This window comes from Zootoca vivipara, chromosome 14, assembly GCF_965207765.1.
Source record: "Zootoca vivipara chromosome 14, rZooViv2.hap1.1, whole genome shotgun sequence".
NCBI classification, from domain to species: domain Eukaryota; kingdom Metazoa; phylum Chordata; class Lepidosauria; order Squamata; family Lacertidae; genus Zootoca; species Zootoca vivipara.
Genome location: NC_142597.1, coordinates 18571589 through 18597407, shown reverse-complemented (window position 1 = coordinate 18597407; position 25819 = coordinate 18571589).

The window sequence follows — 25819 nt, the reverse complement described above, 5'->3', positions numbered from 1 at the left end:
AACCTCAAACTCTTAGACATGCATTATCTTTTTGTACCCCTTATCAATCCTGTAAGGTGGGTTAGTATCACCATCTCTGTTTTGCAGAAGGGAGACAGAAGATGAGATACTGTGGCTTGGCTCCTTTGTAAGTTCATGGCAGAGGTTCGAGATTTGATGGGGAGGAATACTGTTTGATCGCAGAGTACAATTTTTGATTGGGGAAGTTCCTAGGTTCAATCCCTGACATCTCCAGATAGGGCTGGGAGAGACTTCCTGGATGAAACCCTGGAGAGCCACTGCCAGTCAGTGTAGGCAATACTGAGCTAGATGAAGAAAGAGTCTGACCTGATAGAAGCATTGCTATAATGCTTCTTTTCCTCTGTAGCTCAGTCCTTTAAGAACTATGTAACGTCCACACATACATAAAATTTAACTGTAGAAGATTGTATTTTTTAGTGTTGGCAAGATTGTCTGTTCTTTCCCAATTCAAAATCCCCCCAGTGAACTAGAGAATGGGGTTTTCTAGAATCCCATTAGACCAACAAACTCAATCTGTATGTTCTCTGCGTTGTGTTTCTTTAATGGCCGCCCAGCTCTCGGGGTGACGGTATAATTCTTCCTTCTCATTCCTCCATCCATCCTTGAGAATCAAATTCATCCTCTTTTATGAAGAATTAACTTGTTGGAGCTGATTTATGAAGAGTGGCAGGCGGTGATGGCAGAACAGTGCTCTAATACGTTCATCATAAAGTCCTGTAGTTATTCCTAAAAGAGTTCATGTTAATGCCTCACATTAAAATTCATATTTTATTTCTACATAACGAAATGTCTCCCTGCAATCTCTCAGATATGCCCTTCAAAAGTGGAATAGTCTCTTCCCTTCTTGGTCGGGGATTGAAGCTGTACGGGTGACAGTTTCAAACAAACAAGAGATGGCACAGCCAGGCGTTCTTAGGTCGCGCATATGCCTCGTGTTATAGCGAAGCGATTTGACTGACAGCTAGGGCTTGTCTTGTCACATTACGTCTTCAGTCAAATATGACGAATGTTCGTTTGCACAGATAAAGGAACAATTTCCTTTTTTTAAAAAAAAGAGGGAGAGGCAGAGGACCATTTCTAATTCAACTTTTATTAATAGCAGCCACATTCTGCTAAGAAAACAAAGGCTTTGGTTGTACATCCTTTTAAAAGACTTTTCAATTTCCAGGTGTTGGATTGAATTGCAGTCCTTGGCAGTGCAGGCTGGATCTGAGAGGGGATTCTCATCTCATTTCGTTCCAAAAGGAAGGTGTCATCTTGCAAGGAGAATTCTCAGGGGCTAGATCTTCTTTTCCTCTTCAGTCCATGGCAACAGTGACCTTCTGGAGCCCCAGAGCAAGAGCCCAGATTTATAGAATATAGAGAAACTACATTTGGCATTTGTGGAGGTTGTAGCACCAGCAATCTCGTGCTTCCCAGCAAAGATAGGAACTTATACTCCCCAGCAAACATAGGAGCACAGGAACCTGCCTTAAACCAAGTCAGACCCTTGCTCCATGTGGCCCAGTATGGTCTACACTGCCTGGCAGCATCTGTCCAGTGTTTGAGAAAGAGTTCTCTCCCAGCCCTACCTGCAGATGCCAAGGGTTGAACCTGGGACCTTCAGCATGCAAAGCATATGGTCTACCACTGAGCTGTGGCCCTTCCACTTCTGAGGTTCTTCCAGGTGGGCATTTATTGTGGGATGAGTGCTTCTCACGCACGCATTGTCAGCATCAAAATGCGCACCCCTCCTTAAACCTGGATTCACTCTTTCCAAGGAAGAGGGATCCTTCCACGCCAACCAATGACCCATTTGAGATCCCTGAACAACCATTTGAAATATTAAAACCTGGTCTTGAAGCACCCTGGATACTGGAGGCAAAATATAGAGCCACCATAACTGGTAACCACTGATAGCTATGTCTGTCCTAAATTTGTCTAATCCTCATTTTGGAACCATCCATTATGGGAGCAAATTCTGCAGTTTAACTCCATGCTCCTTGAAGAAGTCCTTCCTTTTGCCTATCTTGACTCGCCCTCTCCCACATTCACTCTCACTGGATGGTGCTACTGGGTTCTAGCATTACTTTCTCTGCACCGCACATCATTTTGTCCGCCTCCATCTCCTCCCCCCACCATCACTTGCCTTCCCCCCACTAAATCAACAAACAAGCCCCACACAGGGAAGCTCCTGTTGTTGCTTGATATCTCATTGGTGCACCAGGGATGGGGCTTGCGTATCCTTCCTTCTTCTGGCTCTCTTTCATGCATCCTTGTGTCACGGCTAGCTAGAAACACAGAATCCAAACAGCTTTCAAAGACCTCCTTCTCCCCCCGCCCTGCCGTGCCCAGATCTGTCTTCCAGCTTCCCCTATCTGCAGTGCACACACAGCACATTTCACCAGCAGCCCTTCCTCCTCTGTAGTCAGGGATCTTACTCCAGAAAGAATCCACCAACCTATATAATACAAACCTAATATCAGGGAGTTAAAATAAAAATAAAAATCCCTAACCTTGGGAGCGCCTTTCTTTTCTTCCTCCTCTCTTTTTCTCCTCCTCCTGCTCTTTCATTTCTGACAAGTTTGTTCTTGACCTGAGTCTTTGTAGAACAAGAAGTGGAGGTTCTTAGAATGACTAGGGACATTCTCTCTCTCCCTTTTGCACAAGTCCTGCTGGTGGTAGGAGGGGATATCCAGTATGAGGAAGGCAGTGGACTGGAGGGGGAAACTACCCGGATGCTAAATGACAGTTTTTCTTCTTCAAAGAAAACCAGAGTGTAGAACTGCTGCAGATGCTCTCCTTTGCTCTAATGGTTTCCCACTCATGTGGGGAAGTCAGCTTGCTTAGAAGAACATCTAGCACAGAGCATTCTTGGATGCAGGAATCAGAAGATGAATTCACACAACCAGACTGGAGTTGGGGTCGGGGAGCACACATCACAAGGTGCCTTCTCCCCTCTGTAGACATGTGAAAACAGTGGCTCCATGAAAGAGGCACCACAAACTCACCATGTCTGCACTCTCTCTCTCTCTCTCTCTCTCTCTGTGTGTGTGTGTGTGTGTGTTTCAGAAACTTGCAATGGTATTGCATATTTGAGTGTAGGCAATGCAGCTGCTTCTTCCTGGGTGCCATAGGAAATGAGGAGGCAACAGTTTTTAAAACACCACTCTGCATGTTTTTTGCTTTAAATGGTCAAGCAAGTACTTGTGTGCATGTGTGCATGTGCCAAGAAATGGTGTATGTGTGAATCCCAGTTGAAATGTGGAAACCTAGCCAATTGGCATAGATTTGCTCAGATCGCACTACAAGTTAGCAGCGATTCCTGCATTGCAGTGAGTCAGACTACATGATCCTTTGGGCCCTTTCTAACCCTACAATTTTATGATTCTATGACCCAAAGTTGGAAAATGCAACAAAGTGACGGATACATTATTATAGTCATGCCTTAGTCACACCCAGGCACACAGACTGTAATACATTCTACATGGAGGTACCTTCAAAGAGTTCTCAAAAATTGCAGTGGGTAGAAAACAAATGCGCCAGACTGTGGACTGTAGTGGGTGGTAGAGAACATGCAGTGCCCAATTCTGAATCATCAGCATTTTGAAACATAAACATTTTCAAACATCTGCCCCCTTGTTGCTGGTTTCCCCACAGCAGGTTAAGCTGCCTTTGCTTCAGAGGGCATTTCGGGGAGGGTTGTGTGTCTGTCAAATGAGCTGCTGTATCAGCAGTTATAGTTTGCTGCTGCAAAATCCTGCATGTGCTGTTTTAATCATTTGTGTTTTTATTTTGTTTTTATTATCCTATCTTTTAATATTTCTAACATTTATTGTAAAGTGAATTGAGATGATTTGGCACAAGATGACAAGTATTAAAATGTAAAACAAAGGGGGTGGAAGTCTAGTTTTGCTCCCCCATCCCAGTCCCTTGAAATCCTGCTCAGCCTTCTTGGCTAGACTGAGTCACTCCACAATTTACAGAATTTCCCCTGCAGAGACAGTGAGGGACAGAAAGATCAAACATCTGGTTTGGCCCCAAATATGTTTTGATCACTAAATGGCTCCTAAAGACCCTGGGAGCATCTCAAGGGTAAGCAATGAGAAAGCCACTTCGCCCACACCCCTGTATGCTCTGCATGTTTTCCTGAGGCATTTTAAGTCCCAGTTTCAGAGGTGGTTCAAGAGGAGAACCTGAGCTCCACTTTCCAAACAGCTCCAAACAACAAAGCAAGCATGTCGCAAGAATACTCAAAATACCTCCAATGTGCTTTTGAAAGAACAACTAATGGCATACCCATCACTGCTGTCTGTACACCTACGTGATGCACATTGTTGTAAATGAGTCCAACAGGAAACTGTCAGAGGAAACAAAAACCTGCCAGCCAATAACCAATTTCCAGCATTTTCGTGCTTGCTAATAATTGACTGCTTAGAAGAGGATTTAATTTGATAGGCCTGTAATCAATGACATTTTCCACTCTCCGGCACTGGAGCAGTAGCAGCTGAATCAGAAAGGCCTATCACTAGATCCCTGGAGCAGAGCACTTTTGTCCCTGCTCTGCTGTCCATCATTTGACTGTTGCCGCAGTTTATTTCTGCCTGATGCCCACTTATGGTGCTCAGAGACACAAAATGCAAGTGCAATGTCCCTGATCCCAGCCCCTCTTCAGCTCTCCCCCCCTCCCTCGTCTCTATGGTTGCATACACACCATACATTTAAAACACCATTTACCATAAGCATATCCTGTCCTGTCTCAAGAAGAAGAAGAAGAAGAAGAAGAAGAAGAAGAAGAAGAAGAAGAAGAAGAAGAAGAAGAAGAAGAAGAAGAAGAAGTATCATCTTGGGCAGCACCTACACTTTGGAACTCGCTGCCTTTTAGGGCAGTCCCGAAACACACACACACACACACACACACACACACACACACACACACACACACACACACCATGTGATTGTTAATCAAATATTATTCCTGAAAAGGGCTACATATAATTATGAACCTGTTGTCCTGATTAATTGTGATGCTCACAACTGAGAGAGTAGCTAGCACAAAGAAGATGAAGACCAATAGGCTCCGGGGCTGGAGAAAAAGGCAAAACCAGGACCCTGAACAAGGTTCAATAGGTTCAGCACCATGGCTAGCAACCCTGATGTTGAGGCAGAAAAAGCCACTTGTCTCAGCACTTTCCTGGATCAACAGCTACAACAGGCACCCCCAAACTTTGGCCCTCCAGATGTTTTGGACTACAATTCCCATCTTCCCTGACCACTGGTCCTGTTAGCTAGGAATCATGGGAGTTGTAGACCAAAACATCTGGAGGGCCGCAGTTTGGGGATGCCTGAGCTACAGCTTTCTAGTCTGGGCTAGGTAGTCAAGATGGAAGTCCCACCCCATTGAATGCTGCATGCGGCTTGTTAAAGGGCTGGACCCTTTTCCTGCAGTGGCTGGCTTTTTTTGGCAGGGGGTTTCAAGATGCTTTGAGGGGAGGGTGTTTCTCAGGGCTCTCCTGACCCTTTGAGGAGCCCATAGTCTGGTCACTGGAGCCTTGACAGCACAGGTGCTCCTTAGGGTTCAGGAGTCAAGTTGTGGGCTCCAGTGCCAGTGAATCCACATGGGAAGGACTTGCAAGTGTATCCATCTCCTCCTCAGGGCAACTGGAATTTGCATCTGAGGATTCCTAGTCCAGCCATCTATCATGATTGGAAGCAATGTGCCTCCAAAAACCAGTTACTGAGGGGTATCAGCAAGTGAAGGCCGTTGCCTGTGGAACACACTGGAGGTTTCCTGGAGGTATTTGGTTTGCTACTGTGGAAATAGGACCCAGGAACTCGTAGACCTTGCATATAACCGAGCAGGGTTCTTCTGATCTCCAGTAGTCCATCCCTGTGCTGGCTAAGCTAATGATGGAAAAGTCAGAAACTTTCCACTTGCCTCCCAAAATTGTGGGTGGAAACAAAGAGCCTTGAGCCAGCTTTAATAGCCCGCTGTGTTAGTGCTACCGTATTACCACTGACACTGACTCTAAACATAAGCAAGTAGGGTGCATATAGCCAACCATGTTGCCAAAGGCCACAGGTGTCTACATAAATGCACACACAGACGCTTTCAGCAACCAAGCTTTAAGCTTTTAAGTGGTTACTATATTATTGCCAGCTGTCTGTTTCCACCCAATAAGAAATAAAAAAGTAGTAGCCTTTGATTCATTCATTCATTTGTTTGCAAGGTAATGGCAATTCAATATCTAATCTCTGATCTGCCTGTCACAGCTAGATTTGCTCACTAATAACTCTGCCCCTTTTCTGTTTATTGCACACAGTTAAAGGATATGCCATTCTCTTATGAAACAAACACAAGTGTGGCAGTAAAGGGGGGGCGGTGTAAGCCCCACCTCCCCTCAAATAACAGAACACAAACAACAATAGGAAAGAGCGCTGCTAATTGAAGTGCCTCCAAATTCATTTCCAGCTTCCTTGTGTTATGACAATATGGATAGTGCAGTCCAAAGGCAACTATTAAATGTATATCTTGCAGATAAAACTAAAATGAGAGTGAGATTGCTTTGTAATAGCATTTGAGGCAGAAAGTAGAATGTCAAAGCAAACACAAAAGGTATGTGATTTCATAAAGTGGGTTTTTATACAAGACACACACAAGCACCAAGGGAAAGAACAGGCTTTGTTTTACTGGGGCTTTGGGGCTTACCTTGACTCTAGTCCTCTCCTGCACTATTTATGTTAACTCTGGGCATGATGTGGGGGAGGAGGAGGAGGAGGAGGGGGAGGAGGAGGAGGAGAGTGAAGGGAGGATAAATGCAGATCAGCATTCTGAGTAATCCATGTTTTCCATTCATATTGCAGAGTGGTTAGGCAGAACAAGAAATGGCTTAAACTATTTGTATAAATGCTCTTAGGTCCCTCCCCTTTATAATTCTGGTTGTGTGGCAATGTCCCTCCCTCCCCAGAAATAAGGCACAAGACACAGTGAAGTAAGTTTAAGTGGGTGAAAAGGCCACAACTTTATTGGTTAAGGATGTTGAGTGGTATTGGCTTAGGCATTGGACCCTAACCGACTATATCCGACTGTAACCCGTGTGTTACAGTCTGGGAGAAATTAACCACCAGAAAGGAGCCCCCAGTGATATATATCTACTGAGAACCTCCTGTGGCCACCGTTGGGGGGTGCCCTAAGGCCCTGACCTCCGTAGGCCCAGGACAAGGCTACCGCCCCCGGAACCCCTTTAACGGGATTAAATCTCCAATTTCGGGCAGAGGATGATGTAATCTGCCCCCCCATTCTTTATTTATGCAAATTTCCAATGCCTAACCGCCAAACCAAGTTGTGACGAAATGCTATGAGGTAGGTGAAAAAACCAGGTTGGCTAATCCAAGTGGAAAAAGTCCTACCCGGCCTCACGGCCAACCGAGGCGACCGACTAACTCCATAGCAGTGTCAGCCTAACCTGCCTAACTGCCTAACCAAGAGGGCGGGTGGGTGGGTGATCCGATCGCTCGCGGTGCCAGGTAAAGAGAGGCAGTGTTCCCGCCTCCGGCCTGATTTAAACACGGGGGAAGCCCCGCCTCCCGGCCGGCCCTATTGATCAGCCGGGGGGTATGATGGAGGCGGGAACACCCCTGTCGCGTGAGGGCTGAACTCCCAGCCCCCTCACGAGGGTCGAGACGGCCCACGCCCACAACTCCACCTCCGTAAAATGCGGAAGTGGTTTTCTGGGCACTCAGGGCAGCACCTCCACACCCCCCCCATTATACACACAACCATTATTGGTGGCTGCACCAGGCCGACGTTTTCTTGCTGTGAAGCTCATGTGTATGTGTGAGTCTCTTTTGTGACATTTTAGTTGGCCCCAATAAAAGTAATGCCCAGCTATGGACTTTGGCGTTCCCTCTCACATACAGTATGCATATCTTGATCTAGTGCTCTGTGTGTGAGTTCTCTTGCACACTGACAAAGGTCCTTTCCACATTGGCTGCCTATTTCCCATCAAAGGCATGTTTGCATAGCTGCCAAGTTTTCCCTTTTCTCATGAGGAAGCCTATTCAGCATAAGGGAAAATCCCTTTAAAAAAGGGATAACTTGGCAGCTATGCATGTTCGGCTCTAAAAGGGACAGCAATATAGCATGCCCTATTGACACAGATGGAGCAGGTCTTGCAAGCTTGGGGGGAGACTCCGCACACACTGAAACCTCCTTGCCTACAGTAAATCCCTGAACTGAGACAGGAGGCTCTTGCATTGATCCAATAGGCTGGAGCAACTGGAGATGTTGCACAACATAATAGACAGGAGAGGTGGCTTTGGAGCAAACACTCTCTCAGCCTCACACCCACCCCCGTGTTATCTTTAATATGTGGATAGCAACACTCACCTCCTTGAAAGACTTACAAAGGAATGACTGTGAAGCACTTGGAATGCTTTGAAGTGCAATATGAATGAATGAAGAAATGAATTGTTTATTATTTGTTGGTGCTGCTGCTGGATGCTTTCCTTTGCAACTACATTGCCTTTCTTCCAAGCTAGGAGCCATATCTGGTCCTCATCCATCAAGCATGCAGTGGGGCTTTTGAAGCTGAAGGAAGAGCAGGTGTCAATGAAAGAGGTGGGGGGGGGGAGAGAGACTTGGGGACTGCAAGCTAGGAAGCCAAGGTGGCACACCATTGCCAGGTTTCTCTCTGAAATGTCTCCTTAAGCTCTAGGCCTTGTGCAACAAGGAGAATTCTGGTACGTGGTACATGTGGTTTCTGAAACGGCTTCAGTATTGCAGCTTATCAATCCTAAGGGAGCCATGAGGGCCAAGAAACTCTGGGGTGGGGTAGCTGAGTTTCACATATTGATTTGAGACAACCAGTCAATTCCTTGGCCATGGGCGTTCAAGTCCACAGTGAATAAATAAACAGCTGAACAAATAATGATCTCCCTCACAGTTCAAGCTGATGTTAACCTGATCAAGTCCAGTGTTCTTTTACCATGGAGGTTTACAACAGGGACTGTACTCACTGGGTCACAACTGGACTGAGCTTACTCAGGTTGTAAATACCTCTAGCCAGAAACTAGAGAAAAAGATAAGAAGGGCCCTGCAGCTGGATCAGAAAAAGGTACTTCTAGTTCAGCATCCTGTTTCCACAGAGACCAGCCAGATGCCCCAATGGGAAGCATGTAAGCAGGACATTAGTACTATAGCTCTCTTCCATTCATGATCTCCAGCAGGTAGTATTCAGTCCCATACTGCCTCTGATCCTGGGGATGAGTGTTCAGACCCCTGGGCACTCACTTGCGGGGTGCCTCAGGGTTCAATTCTCTCCCCCATGCTTTTTAATATCTATATGAAGCCACTGGAAGAGATCATCAGGGGGTTTGGGCTGGGTGTTCATCAGTATGCAGATGGCACCCAGCTCTACCTCTCTTTTAAATCAGAACCAGTGAAGGCGGTGAGGGTCCTGTATGAGTGCCTGGAGGCGGTTGGAGGATGGATTGTGGCTAATGGATTGAAGTTGAATCCTGACAAGGCAGAAGTACTGTTTTGGGGGGACAGGAGGTGGGCAGGTGTGGAGGACTCCCTGGTCTTGAATGGGGTAATTGTGCCCCTGAAGGACCAGGTGCGCAGCCTGGGAGTCATTTTGGACTCACAGCTGTCCATGGAGGCGCAGGTTAATTCTGTGTCCAGGGTGGCTGTCTACCAGCTCCATCTGGTACGCAGGCTGAGACCCTACCTGCCCGCGGACTGTCTCGCCAGAGTGGTGCATGCTCTGGTTATCTCCCTCTTGGACTACTGCAATGCTCTCTACATGAAGGTGACTCGGAAACTGCAATTAATCCAGAATGCGGCAGCTAGACTAGTGACTGGGAATGGCCGCCGGGACCACATAACACCAGTCCTGAGAGATCTATACATTGGGAAGGAGGTGTCAGGGGAACATTTAGGGGACTAGCCCAGTTCCCTGGGTCCACTGGCTGCACAGCACTGCATGCAATCTTCTACATGGAAAGCAAGTACTCTACTCTGAGCTGCAGGCCCTTCTCCTGCACTCCTTCCTCTCAGCAGCACCAAGTGGCAACTTGCAGGTAGGACTGAGACAAGACAGATCGGATGCCGCAGACGACCGAGTTTCAGCAGCTCAAAGCACAAATACTTACCAAATGGAGTCAGTTCTCACATTCGCCTGCCAGCCATCAGGCTATCATATGAGGCATACTGATGTGTGAACTTGCTGGCATTCCCAGCGTTTCCCCAATGCAAAGGCTTGTTTTTCGGTCAATGCCACTCCATCCATCTTCCACATACCTGCCATTCAGGAGAAAGACGTCCCTGCTTGAGAGAGGCCAATTAAGTCATTTCCGAATGCTTGGAATAGGCACCCAGTTTTCCACCCCTTTAAGTGTTTGGGTCTCTGTGACCATAAACATCTCTTTCCCCCCTCGCAATCCCTGGAAGCGTCTCTCCACCAAATGATCAGGTTGAGAGGAGGAGGGCGCTTTCCCTTCATCGAAAACCGTGAAGCCTGTAATTAGTTTGCACCATGTTATTTCTACAAAGCAGATCTCACATTTAAAATTTTGAAAGGTAATCATCGAAAAATCAACGTGGAAGCTATAAATAGCGGTGTGTGAGGCACGAAGGCATCTCCGCCCTGTTGCTAACTGGAAAGCTCTCCATCTTCCAATAGCCATTAAGGAAGGGATGCGAGCGCTAGGACTGTCCTATGACCCTTCTTCCGTTCCCTTTGCATTGAGGTAATTGCTGCCCTCATCAGGAAGAAAATTCCAAGCCAGAGGCCAGCACAAACCTCCAGGATCATCTGCACCAGCCTCTGAGAGGTATAATCACTGTTTTCATCTCTTATCTGCCAGCGACACCCACCAGCCTTGCGGTGATTCTGGCAAGGTGCTCCTTCTGAGCTGAGATTAGATGCTGTAACTTGGAGGTTCTTGCCTGTAAAACAGCCGTGCTGTTCAAGCTCGCCTGCCTTCCACTAAGGGCCTGGAGAAAATGGGCAGGCGTGGCTGGAAGATGAGGATTTTTCAAAGCAGTAAACATGCATGATTTACACAGCTCCAAGCACCGCACGATGCTTTTATGCTCTCTTTATGCTTCAGAGAAACTCCCAGCTAAGCAGAGCTCAGAGCGCTCTCTCTCTCTTTCACTCTTTCTCTGGAGACCCCTAAAGCAGGATTTGGAGGAAAGCACGGCACACCAATAATGCCAGTGACCTGATAGTCTCATAGGCCTCTTTCCAGCCTCATGGATGAACTGACTTCATAAAGCTTCATCCTCGTTCTAAGTGCAGGGCCTCACATTTGCAATGCCTCTAGAGAGCAGCAGAGGGGAGGGAAGCATGCTAGAATGATCAAGGTGTTTTCTCTTTTCTTGGGGGACATTCCACCACCCCATGAGACTCCTCAAAGGCTTTCCTGAATTAAAAATGTTCTTCAGTTTCTCTTCCCCCCAGAAGCTGCCAGAGGTGAGAGCCTGCTTAGGGGATCTCAAGGCACAACGTGTTTTCCATGCCATGCCAGGCAACCCACCCACCCTCTGCCCTTGCCCAAATTGTCAACAAAGCCCTAAGGGATATGTGCAATGAGAAAGCTTCTCAAGGAGCATGATGATGAAGTCTCTAACCTGGGGCAGGTGAAGGCAGGGTGACTTTGGAGAGGTTGTGTGCATGACGGAAGTGAGAAAGCAGGTGTGCGGGGAAGGGGGCTAGCTTCTGGGTGGAAAACATCAACTGCAGGGGGCTGAGTACAAGAAAGCCAGGAGAACTAAGTATTTAATTTAATTTAATTTGTTGGTTTTAAAAAAATCTAAAATAAAATGTGACTGTCTTTTCATCCATGAAGGGAATCAGTGTTTGTTTGTTTGTTTGCTTCAAATAAGGCTGCAGGCAACCAGCAGCCCTCTCCAGAAATTTTATGCAGGTTGCAAAGTGTCAGGGACTAGCTGGATGAGGAAGAGTGGTAGGAGCTGCATGCCCAAAAGCCCCTCAGGGAGGACACAGAAGAAGACGACTTAGATCCTGGATCCTGGTGGTGGGACACTGAAGAGCAGTCTGCAGAAGGGACGAACTGGGAGGTGCTAGAAGCAAGCGGTTTGAGCAAACAAGAGAGGTCAGGAGGAGGAGGCCCTTCCAGGACAGGGTTAGAGACTGAGAGTCACAGTGTGAGCACAGACTCAGAAGCCACAAACAGACGTGTACAAATTTTGTCCAAAAGGAAATTTCAGTCTTTAGAATTCCAAAAGCCAGGCTCCTGTAGATATCAACGAAAGTAAAGTTAATCAAACGATGTGTCAACGATAATGCGCACAAGAATTGTTATTTTTCCACATTCTAAATCTAATGTTAATGATCCAAAAATAGAGAGAAAAATGTACAAAAAAACTGTTACAGAAGCCACAAACAGACAACGCCTACAAATTTTGTCCAAAAGGAAACTTCAGTAGACAGAGCAGAGTCAGAGGTTGCTCTTGCAGCAAGACAGTCCCAGTCCAGCTGGATCTACCCCCCACCCTGAGGAGAGTCCTGCATGTTGCTGAGACAGGCCCAGAGGAGGAGCCCACCGCCTTGAAGCAGAGGCTAGAGAGGGAAGGGCAGAGCTAGTGGCCAGTTTCAGCAACATCTCAGCTGGATTAAGACAAACCAGAGCTCTCTACTCTGTTGTTATTTTCTCTTAATAAAAAGCTAACTGCATTCCATACCTCCTGACTATGCTCCCCTGCTCTGGGCTTGCTTGACAGCTCCTGGACACAAGGAGATGGCAGGAGGGGTGTGATGTGTCTGTTCTGGACCACACCCATCATTGACCTCAGTGGGGCTCCCCTCCTGTGTGAACATAAGAAGGGTCTCCTGGATCAGGCCAATGAATCATTTAGTCCAGCATCCTGTTCTCACAGCGGCCAACCAGATTCATGGAGGAAACTGTCAGGCAGATTCTGAGCACAAGAGCCCTCTCCTCACTTGTGACTTTCTGCAACTGATCTTCAGAAGCATGATTGCCTCCAGCCATGGATGCAGAGCATCGCTATTATGCTTCCATCCACGGATTGCCCCTTAGCAAACATGGCCCTCAAGAAGTAGAAACGTTCTCCACTCACCCACCCATGCTGGTTTAAAAGGGAGAAGTGCCTTTAAGAACTTAGGGCAAAGGTGCAGGTGAGCTATCCTTCTGTGCCACACACAACCTAACCCTCCCTCGGCTTCATTTCCCCTAGCAACGATCCTGAGAAGAGATGCGGCTCTGTAAATATGCCAGGGCCACTGGAACGAACGAGGGCTTGCTGTTCCATGAATGCAAAATCTGCTTTCCTGCAATATGACCACACCCCAGTGTAACCTTTGAGCACAGGCCAAAACGGATTTGAAATACGTCCATGCAGTGCTCCCCCCCCCCCGGGAAAAAAATAGGTGGGGGAACTTACCACGAAGGAAGTTTGTTTGTTGTGGGCCTAGTCAAAGTGCCACCCCCACCCCACCCCAGCCTAGCAGTGGTCAAATGTAAGATGTGATTAATAAACTCAAGAAGACAATGATCTGGATTAGAAATGACCACAGCACCGTGTATGACGAGCTTAAAAAAATGTTTAAGTATAACTTTATGAAAAATACAGAAGCTTTTCTACTAGGGATAACGGACAGAGGTATAGCAAGAGAAAATCAGAAAATATTCCTTAATGCCACAGGAGCGGCAAGGATCCTAATTGCTAAAAACTGGAAAAAAGTAACTGTGCCAACAAAAAAGGAATGGCAAGATAAACTGTTAGAGTATATTGAACTGGCTAGATTAACAGAGGCAATTAGAGATCACACTAGACAAGAGTTTCAAAAAAGCATGGGGGAAATACAGAGAATACTTCACAAAACAGTGCCCTAAAATACATACCTGGACTTGTTTTGATTAATGTCTGCAGGAGACTTTGTGGATATTTAAGTTAGAATTAGAAAAATCTTAATAATTATTCATAAAGGAAACAGTTTATAAGAAGTAGATAAGGAGGCCAGATACAGGATGAAGGAAGTCTTTTATTTGGTTGTTTGTATTGTTGTATGTTATGTTCACTGTATGTTATGTTCATGTTTAATGAGGGTGGATTTGTGTATTGGGGTTGTGGGATTATGTTATGTTGTAAATAAAATTCCAATAAAGAAGAAGAAGAAGAGGAAGAGGAAGAGGAAGAGGAGGAGGAGGAGGAGGAGGAGGAGGAGGAGGAGGAGGAGGAGGAGGAGGAGGAGGAGGAGGAGGAAATATCCACAACTTTATTGATTACAGATTTAGGTGGATTTTTGGCTCAGGAATTGAGTGTATTTCCAATCCAGCCCCGCCTGCCCCGGAACAACAACAACAACAAAGTAATTAATTTGTAAAAGGTACGGGAACTCAATTCCCCTGAGTTCCTGCCCCCCAACCCCCCTCCTTCCATGGTAAAAGCTGCCTGTCTGTGCTTACAGGGGTGAGGTGGGGAGGGGATTTGATGGCCAGGGTTACAAGCCAGGGCTGGACGGATTTCCTCCTCAGTAAGGGAAATGGGAGTTCACAGGGCTGTTGTGCTGATGGAGTTTATGAGCTGGCTGAATCTATTATTTCTATATGATTAATTCTTTGCTGCTGGGCTATAGTCATTTGCAGGGATAAGCCTAATTAACTGTTAGGCCACCACCGGCTCCTTGAATCAGCATTGTGTGTGTGTGTGTGTGTGTGTGTGTGCGCGCGCGCGTGCAAATAAGTGACTGACCAAACTTATTTATGCATGGGTGGCGCTGTGGGTTAAACCACAGAGCCTAGGGCTTGCCGATCAGAAGGTCGGCGGTTTGAATCCCCGTGAGGGGGTGAGCTCCTGTTGCTAGGTCCAAGCTCCTGCCAACCTAGCAATTTGAAAGGATGTCAAACCGCAAGTTGATAAATAGGTACCGCTCCAGCGGGAAGGTAAACGGCATTTTCGTGCGCTGCTCTGGTTTGCCAGAAGCGGCTTATTCATGCCGGCCACAGGACCCTGAAGCTGTACGCCAGCTCCCTTGGCCAGTAAAGCGAGATGAGCGCCGCAACCCCAGAGTCGTCCGCGACTGGACCTAACAGTCAGGGGTCCCTTTACCTTTAAACTTATTTACATATAATGGGGCCAATGGGAGGGGGGGGCTTCCCTTCTGAGGATAAGAACAGTTCCTGGGGAAAGCTATTTTGTAGAGTTGGGAGGGACTATGGGGGTCATCTGGTCCAACCCCCTGCAATGTGGGAGTCTTTCACATAATATGGGACTCAAACCCACAACCCTGAGATTAAGAGTCCTATGCTCCTCCAACTGAGCTATCCTGGGACTGAAGGGAAGGAGGAAATGCTTCAAGCCCCCTTCACTGTATGCCACAATCGCAAGGGAAAATCAAGCCCCCAAATGCTTGTTGTGTTGTTTTTAAATCACTACGATGTGGTTGCTCAAGATTTAGCATCACACCCAGTTCTGCCCTCAGGGTTGGGTGGAGCCGAGAATATTCAGCTGAGGTTGCTAGTCAAGCAAGAAGCAGAAGGATAGCAGCTGCTGAAATCCTCTCTTCCGCATGGATTTTCAATTCTCCTCGAAAGATTCCACCAATGGTGTCTCTGAAAATTTTTACACATCACTTGGGAAGACAGGCGAACTAATATCAGTGTACTGGAAGAAGAAAAGATTATCAGTGTTAAAGCAATGATTCTTCAACATCAACTTCGTTGAACTGGTCATGTTGTGAGGATGCCTGATGATCGTCTTCCAAAGCAACTACTCTATCATAGCTGCCAAGTTTTCCCTTTTCTCACGAGGAAGCCTATTCAGCATAAGGGAAAATCCCTTTAAAAAAGGGATAACTTGGCAGCTACGTACTCTATTCTGAACTTAAAAATGGAAAGAGTAATGCTGGTGGTCAACAAAAGAGGTTTAAAGAATGTCTCAAGGCAAATCTGAAAAAATGTAGTATAAGCACTGACAACTGGGAAACCCTGGCCTGCGAGCGCTCCAGTTGGAGAACAGCCTTTACCAAAGGTGTCATGGGCTTTGAAGAAACTCAATCTCAGGACGCAAGGGAGAAATGTGCTAAGAGGAAGGCACGCTTGGCAAATCCACACCGTGATCAACTCCTGCCCGGAAACCAATGTCCCCACTGTGGAAGGACGGGTGGATCCAGAATTGGCCTCCACAGTCACTTTCCCAGTATGTTTCCGAGCACAATTCAAAGTGTTGGTGCTGACCTTTAAAGCCCTAAACGGCCTCAGTCCAGTATACCTGAAGGAGCGTCTCCTCCCCCATCTTTCTGCCCGGACACTGAGGTCCAGCGCCGAGGGCCTTCTGGCGGTTCCCTCGCTACGAGAAGCCAAGTTAGGCAGAGGGCCTTTTCCATAGTGGCACCCACCCTGTGGAATGCCCTCCCACCAGAGGTCAAAGAGAACAACAATTGCCAGACCTTTAGAAGGCATCTCAAGGCAGCCCTGTTTAGGGAAGCTTTATAATGTTTGATGGATTTCTGTATTTTAATATTTTGTTGGAAGGCACCCAGAGTGGCTGGGGGAACCCGGCCAGATGGGCAGCGTATAAATAATAAATTATTATTATTATTATTATTATTATTATTATTATTATTATTATTACTTATGGACCCATTGTTAAAATCATGTTTATGGAAGACAATCTTCCTCGGCTACGAGTGATCGCCAAAGAAGAAGAAAGAAGAAGAATTCAATTCTATAACCCACTCCTCTTTTGCAGTCATTCACCCTATTCACCCCCAACTTTTGAAACAGCAGTAGTTGCCTCTCGCATTAATTTCAGAGGTAAATTACCTCACTTCCGTCTTATACCAAGCATTACTGCAAACTGGAATGCAAACAAGGATGCTTAATTTTAACGGCTCGGGTTTTCAAGCTGTCTTCTAACTGTTCCCCATCTCCTGTTTGCTGTACATTTTGAGAAAGAGAGTGTTCTCGAAAGAAAGCAAGAAAGGCTGTGCTTGGTTCAGATCTTCCTGGTGTAATGTTCACAAAATGTAATCATTACTGAACAGTGTTGGATATGTGGAACTACAAAACATGACATTTTTGAATATCAAAACGGAAAGGGGGGGGGAGGGAGCGCCTCCATCAACTTTTGCTCTGATCTGAGGAGGATCCCTTGGCTTGAAGATCTTAATCGAAACAAAACTTGAAAGACTCTTGCAAGGACAGGCGGGGGGCGGGGGGAGGAGATGCAAGAGGAGAAAAAGCCTCTAGTGATTGCTCTGAACTGCACAATAAAAAATGGAGGGGGGGCGAGAAAAAACACTATTTAAATGGTGAAGTTTTCTCTTGCGTGTCCTCATTAAAAAAAAATAAACCATTGTGGACGGTGGCAAGACAGGCAGATCTTGTGGGATTTGTCTGCAGACATTTGTGTGTGTGTGTGTGTGTTCCTGAACAACAGACAAGAGCTTGCAAACTAGAATTGCTGTCAAATACCAGAGATGTGTCAGACCCAAAGACGTGAACTGGGAAGATGAACTGCCATTTCTCCTTTAATTGGTGTCTTTCTGTGCAGTCTTGGGAGAAGGAGGGAAACTGAAGGGAGAGGGGAGGAAGCGGTACCAAAGTTAAAAGCCCTTCAAGGTTCTTCTTGATGAGAATAATGGAACATCATGGTTCTGTGTGGCCTTGTTTAGGGTAAAAAACAACAACCTTTGGTTTTCCATTCATTTACATAATCAAGATAGAGCGGGGGGGGGGTGGAATCTGAAAGAGAGCAAAAGGTGGCAAAGAGCCCCTGAATGATCAGGGGCTCTTTCCTCACTTCTGCCTCATCTGATGTTAACTGGGAAAATGATTTGCTTTTCAGCAGCTGATCAGCTTTGACAGTCCAAGAGGTCCTGCTGTGCTATATGCCTTGACTAGAAAGGCACCTTGAAGTCTAAGAGCAAGGAGCTGACATACTGTGGCTGGTGCACCCTGTGTTCTTTTGGTACCCCTTGATGCTGAAATGCAGGTGTCAGGCAGATAGGAAATGGTGGCAGGTAGCCTGTGCCTGGACCTGCGAATTGAAGACTGCTCCAAGTATGAGTACAGAGGTATAGCTGTTTCTCACAATGAATAGCACACTCACAATGAGTTTTACATGTCACTTGGGAAGACAGTGTACTGGAAGAAGCAAAGATCACCAGTGTTGAAGCGATGATTCTTCAACATCAACTTAATTGGACTGGTCATGTTGTGCGGATGCCTGATGATCGTCTTCCAAAGCAACTACTCTATTCCAAATTTAAAAATGGAAAGTGGTCAACATAAGAGGTTTAAAGACTCTCTCAAGGCTAATCTGAAAAAAAAAATGTAGTATAAACTGGGAAACTCTGGCCTGTGAGTGCTCCAATTGGAGAACAGCCTTTATCAAAGGTGTCATGGGCTTTGAAGACACTCGAACTCAGGGTGAAAGGGAGAAACGTGCTAAGAGGAAGGCCCGCTTGGCAAACCCTCACCATGATCAATTCTCGCCTGGAAACCTTTGTCCCCACTGCGGAAGGACGTGTGGATCCAGAATTGGCCTCCACAGTCACTTACAGAGCCACTGTTAAAACCTTGTTTACGGCTATGAGTGATCGCCAAAGAAGAAGAAGCACACATTTAGTTCTTCATATTTGCAAGCACAGATGCAGGTTGTGAATGTACAAGAAATAATAGGAAAGGTAACTTTTCCAAAGCCCAAGGCCGCCTTCTGCAGCCCCAGAAGCAAAACATTGTTCTAACTATACATGGAAACCTGATCTCTTTCTCTTTTTGTGCTGCCTTGCTCTTTGTGTGTGATGCTTGGTCAACATGTGCGATTGCATACAACAATAAAGCACTGTGGAATCAAAACTGAACATAATGCAAGAACCTAAAATCTGGCCACCGGTCCATCTACTGCAGCATCCTGTTCTCACAGCAGCCAACCAGGTTGCCTGTGGGAAACCCACAAAGAGGATTCAAGCACAGGAACAGTTCTCCCTTCCTGCAGTTTCCAGCCACCCATATTCAGAAGCAATGCTGTCTGCAACTGTGAAGGCAAAACACAGCCACCATGGCTAGTAGTCATCAATAACATTTAAAATATTTCCAGATTTTATTTGCTTTATTTATAAAATGATACAAATATTTCTAGTCCGTCCCAGAAGCCGGTTCTGCCTTTTAAGCCCAGACTGAAACATATAGATTGGGATGGGGGGGGGAATTGAATTTAAATATGTGCTTAAATGCACATTTCCCCACACAATACCTATTTATATATACATATTGCATTTCCATGGTTGGCATCTGTCTGTCTCTGAGGACAATGGAGGAGTGCAGCTTTGGACATGAGGTCAAATTGTTGGAAGGTTGCAGTGCCTGCTGTGGCTGCAGAGACCGATGCACGAGACAGAGATGTTTTCTTGTGTGTTTTGTTTTGTGATTATATATATATATATATATATATATATATATATATATATATATGGCATTTTTGTGCCTTTTCCTGAACCAGTTTTAAGGAGTACAAAATCTGAAAGATAATTGCATTTCAATCTGCCCAGGAGGTGCAAATCAGGTCAGTTCCTTTATAAATGTGGACCAATTGAAGTTTTCCTCCATACCCAAATCAGGCTTAGGACCACATCAAAAGTGAGGCTTTTTTTCAGTCTTCTAGCAACCTTGGCAAAAGGGGAGGGAAAGACTCATGCACCGAAGGAGCTGAAAGGCAACTCCATGCTCTGGTTCCAGAATTAATCGCAGAAAATCTATTTGAACTAGAAATGGAGCAGAATAAAACAAGTGAGGGTTGTTGTTGTTTAAAAATGGAATAGAAATAAGTGCCCTTAGACAAAACAGGATGCTCCTCCAAAGCTTGGTGTCCTTCTGCCACTCTCTTGGGTAGTTGGAAGGAGGAGTACTTGCTTGCCTCCATTGATGTTCCATTTGTATCATTTTATAAATAAAGCAAATATTTCAGATGCAGTAAGCCTCCAGTGCTCTCTCATGCAAAGGAAACTAAGCCCTGTAGCATCGCTGTCACTGCATCTGCCAGGACTTCTCAGTCCACAGGGAGGTGGGGAGAGCATGTGATGACATTTTCCTGTTCATGAATTGGGGACAGAGGTTTTATTTGCACTAGGAAGGTCTGACGGAGGCATCATTAGGGGGTGGCCTTCGGCCCTGCAAATCCCAAATCTTTTTGGACTGGGTGTTGGGGAGCTGAAGTGAGGCCCCCACAAAGTGGGTTCCTATCACCATACAGTGGTAGCTTGGTTCTCAAACTTACAGTAATCTGGTCCAGGAGTCCATTCGACTACCAAAACAGTTAAAGAACCAAGGCATGGCTTCCGATTGGCTGCAAAAGCTTCCTGCACTCAAGCGGAAGCCGCGTTGGACATTGGGCTTCCGAAAAACGTTCAAAAACTGGAACACTTACTTTCGGGTTTTTGGATTTCGGGAGCCAAAACGTATGAGTACCAAGGCGTTCAAGAACCAAGGTACAACTAGTTAAGGTCCAAATAGTTTTCTGTTTCTTCCAAACTGGGTTTCAGATAATGGGGGGGGGGGGGGAGAAAGTTGGTTTGGTTCACAGTTTAATGCAAACTTACCTTCTTACACTCTCTGAAATGATATGGAAACCAAAATGCACCAATCCTTTGAGATTTGCACTTCTCTAAATGTTGAGATGCAGCCCTCTATCCCAAATATGCATGCAAAATATGTCTGTAGGGGACAGTGTGCCTAACAATGCATAGATGAGTGCAAATAGCATGCAAAATGCATTATGTTAAGGGAACTTGCAACAATGTGTGCAGCAATTAATAGATTAATTTGACAGATAAATAAATTGGGCAATATTATATACTGGCAACACCCCACCCCCACCCTCACCCCCATTTACACGTGTTCAATATGCACACGACTCTGTATATGTGCATTGTACCAAACCCAGAAGTGACCCGCAAATGTCATAAGAGATGTCACTAAAAGGGTGGAACAGAGGTTGGTCGGGGCAAGGCAGGGGCAGAGTGGGTTGGTGGGGTGGAACGGGGTATTTCCAAGCTTCTGCAGGATTTTTCAATTACACATGATATCCCGAAAGCACACAATGACCCAGAATGCAACCCCACACAGTTTAGGGGTTTTCCTGTACACAAATGTATATATTAGGAGAAAGTTCACTAGGGTATGGGCAAAATTCCATGATGGCGTTTTTTTAAAAGCAAAAAAATGTGGAAATGTTGTGAGCTGAGCATAGGACTGGGGGTGGGGGAATGAGAAACTGGGAAATCAAAATGGATTGCCATCCATCCATCCATCCCTACTCCCCCAGATCACCTGCCCTATTCCATCCACTCTGCAAAGCTACTGGCTTTGTTTTGCTTTGCTTAGGGGGTTGCAGGTCATGCTGCAAAATGGCAGTGAGCTTCCAGCCTCCCTGCATCTCTGCTCAAGAACCTAAATGTACATCTGCTCATATAAATCAGCATATGGAAATGTCACAAAAAATTGTATCAGAGGGTCTGTGCCCTGAGTTGTTTACTGTAATTACCTAGCAGCACTCCTAGGGACCGATGCAGCGAATTCCGGTGACGCGCAAGAGTGGCGTCAGCAAGCACCCTGGCCTTTGCAGGACGGAGATACAGAGCAAGCATTGTCTAAAGGATCAAACATTTTAATTTCAATTTCATAAAGAGACCTCCTATTTCATTCTGCTGAGCTTCAGAGAGAGAGAGAGAGATGGAGAGAAACAATTTTCTTGGGCCCTGAAATTTTCTTTGCCTCACTCTTCTCTGATGTGCGACAAAGCTCATGTTGAGAGAGAAGCACAGATAGAAGATAAGTATTGATTTGGGAGAGAAGGTCGCCTCTGGGCCTCCCCCCCCACCTCCCCAACGTGCTCGTCAGGGATTAAGATCAAAGCGGGAGCTGCTGCTAACCAGGAGCATTTGTTTCAACATGCTGGAAATATGCACTGTATGTCAGTGAGATCTGCAGCAAGGAGGCCCACGAAAGATCCTTCGCAGGGGAGGGAGCTTATTTGCCTACTGCCTTTAGTTGCCACATTGCCTTTTGGGGTGGCCAGAGCACACCATGAAACTGACACGTGTGTTTCGACTAACTGGAGGTTTTCTGGGGTGGGCTCACACAGATTGTGGGATCAGCTAGCCACCATCAGCTGCCATGGGAGCTGCCACCTGCCCCATGACTTACGGTGGCTGCTGCCACCATCAATCTGAAAACAGGTGCCAACTGCTTCTGTCCCATTTCCCCTGGTCTCCTTGCCAATGCCTGTTTCTTTATTCCAGCTTCAGTACATGTAGTCATGAGCTCAGTGCCTGCCAATGCCCCAAGGAAGGACCATAGCTCAGTGTTGGAGCATCTTCTTTACATGCAGAAGGTCTCTGGTTCATTTCCCAAGCTGGGAACATCCCCTATGTGAAATCCTGGAGAATCTCTGCCAGTCAGTATAGAGTAACACTGAACTTGATGGTCCCAGTGGTCTCAATATATGGCAGCTTCCTATGTACTATAGCAGGGGTCAGCAACCTTTTTCAGCCATGGGCTGGTCCACCATCCCTCAGACCATGTGGCGGGCCAGACTATATTTTGAAGGGGGAAAACGAACGAATTCCTATGCCCCACAAATAACCCAGAGATGCATTTTAAATAAAAGCACACATCATGTAAAAACATGCTGATTCCTGGACCGTCTGCGGGCCGGATTTAGAAGGCGATTGGGCTGCACCCAGCCCCCGGGCCTTAGTTTGGGGACCCCTGTACTATAGCTTAGTATAGTGATGTGCAACCTTTTGAGCTTGGTGTGTCAAAATTCACCAAAAAAACCGAGCATAACTCGGGTGGTGTGTCACTTCTAGAAAAATCATAATTTTGTGATATTTATAGTTTAAATAACAAAAATGTATCATTGTAATATATAACTGTATTTAATAAACCAAAAACTAATTATTTAACCAAACCAAACCAAACCAAAAACCCCTTATTTATCACAAAGTGCCCAGAGTTGTTGAGCTTTTGGGGGGGAGCTGCTGACCAAAGTTTTGGAGGTTTTTTTTGGGGGGGTGCAAAAGTTGCTTTGCTTTTGGGGGGGATTCCCCAAAGCTGCTGCACTTTTTTGGGAGGGAAGAGAACAGAAATAAATGATGAATAATACCTTTGCTGGAACTAACACGCAGCACCGACATAGTCTGCCAAAGCGCCAAAAAACCCAGCACAGAACGGGTTAAAAAACGAACGCTGTTACACCCAATCATAGTCTGCCAAAGCGCCAGGAAAAAAACAGCACAGAAAAGGTTAAAAAACCAATCTCTGGCTACTAGCAACAACAACAAAAAAAAGGATCCGGATTTTAACAGCGGAGACTAGCTCTAGCGGAGACAAGCTGTAGGAGGAGCAGGAGAACAAATGTGTGTGGGGGGGACAACAACAACAGCGCGAATGGGCCAATGGGGCACGTGCCAGCAGTGAGGGCTCTGCATGTCACGTCTGACACGCATGCCATAGGTTCTCCATCACTGGCTTAGTAGCAAAACACATAATTTGCATGCAGGATGTCTCAGGGGCAGCTAAAAGTTTAGGTTGCAGGTGATGGAAAAGTCCTCTCCTTGCCTGAGAGCCCCTGCCCATCAAAATTGATAGCACTGGATCATATGGACTAATGGTCCGTTTCAGTATAAATCAGCTTCATAGGATGCCATTGTTTAATTTTGTTGCAAGATACATCTGTTGTCTAAATCTTTTGAAGGCCATGCTTAGATCATTTTTAGCCCGAAGTCTCTTTTTGCATTATCATTGTTCCTGCTTGATGTTTTAATAGTATTTTATGATTTGCATTGATAATGATGAAGGATTCTATGTAAACCACTTGGAGGTCACCTGTGATGGAAAGGAGTATACAAAAGCTCTCAACAAACAAATTATATTGATGCGATGCATCTTTTAAGCAAAAGCAGAAGCAGAGGGATGAATCCCATCAGACACTACTCACTCTTTAAAGAATTTATTCATAATTCTCAGGTCTCTATTGGAATAATAAAGTGGGGAGGGAGAAGCAACTTAAATCAATAATAATCATAAAAATCCCCACTGAAAGATCCATGTTAGTTAGGGGAAGATGTAACTTTATTTATAATTATAATTTTATTTTTTATTGGTTAATAATTTATTTATAATTATAACCCTATTCCATGTTTCCTCCATCATGGAGCTCGAAAGAAAATGGCCTTCCTACAACTGACATAAAACTGGTGAGAAGTGAACAGAGAATCTTGTGGCACCTGAAAAACAAAGGAATTTATTATGGCATAAGCTTTTGTGGTCTTTGTCCATGGAGTTTTCTTGGCAGGGATACTGGAGTGGCTTGCCAGTTCCTTCTCCAGGTGGATCACGTTTAGTCAAAACTCTCCACTATGACCTGTCCATCTTGGGTGGCCCTGCATGGCATAGCTCACAGCTTCTCTGAGTTATTCAAGCCCCTTCACCACAACAAGGCATTGATCCATGAAGGGGCTGAGGCTCCAATACTTTGGCCACCTCATGAGAAGAGAAGAATGCTTGGAAAAGACCCTGATGCTGGGAAAGATTGAAGGCACTAGGAGAAGGGGACGACAGAGGACGAGATGGTTGAACAGTGTTCCCGAGGCTGCGAGCATGAATTTGACCAAACTAGGGAGGCAGTGCAAGACAGGAGTGCCTGGCGTGCTATGGTCCATGGGGTCACGAAAAGTCGGACACGGTTAACGACTAAACAACAACAAGCTTTTGTCGACTACAGGTGCAAGAAGTTAGTCTCCATTGGCAGTTGTGTGGTTACCCATGTACATAAACACACACACACACACACCTGAGTATAAAGTGGGGGGAATCCAATCAGTGAGGTCAAATGGCCATGGAAAGCAAAATGTTGCACAGACTGCTGGCTTCAGAGTTGGATCTTGGCAATTTAAGCTTGATCGAGACAATGGCCTCCCATTTCAGCACATGTGCTTATTAACTTAGCAATGGCAAGATGATTGCATACCGATTGTTGCTGTAGTGAATGGCCGCTTGGCTTATCTTAAACTTTATGAAAAAATATTGTGGGGTGTTATTATTTTTATTCCGACTGTATGGCCACATCCTCCCTCCCCTTCCATGCCTACAGATCTTCCAGTTGAGCATTGCATTCTGTAATCTGATGAAGTCGACCCTAGTCTGCAAAAGGATGTGCTGCTATAAATCTTTTAGACTTTAAAGTGCTGCAAGTCTCTTTGCTTTTTTTGCCATGACAGATTAGCCTGTTCTCTCTCTCTCTCTCTCTCTCTCTCTCTCTCTCTCTCTCTCTCTCTCTCTCTCTCTCTCTCTCTCTCTTACACACACACACACACACACACACACACACGCTGCAAGTTGTTGAGATTCGCCATCTCACAATGTGCACTATTGAGAGTGGCTTTGGGGGTCTGATCTCTTGCTACACAAAGCCATTTCCTCACATCTAGAAAACACACACACACGAACACCCCTCCTTATGCAGGCAGCTATGTTGGCTCAGTTTTGGATGTTCTAAATAAGCAAGGGAACAGAAAGCAAAACCATCTGCTCTTCATCTCCTAATCCTCCTTGCTGAGAACATCTGAAGTGCTTCTGAATCACCTGCATGTTCCTTCATCTCTTGACGCCTTCCCAGGTTTCACTTTCCCTCGGTGCTGCACATATTGTATAAATGCCTTACAGAACCTTGTAACTATTTTAAGTCTTTAATGGAGGGAGGGGATGGTGGTGGGAATCCAGAAACTGATTAGCTGTTAATTACTTTTCAGAACATCTGTCATTT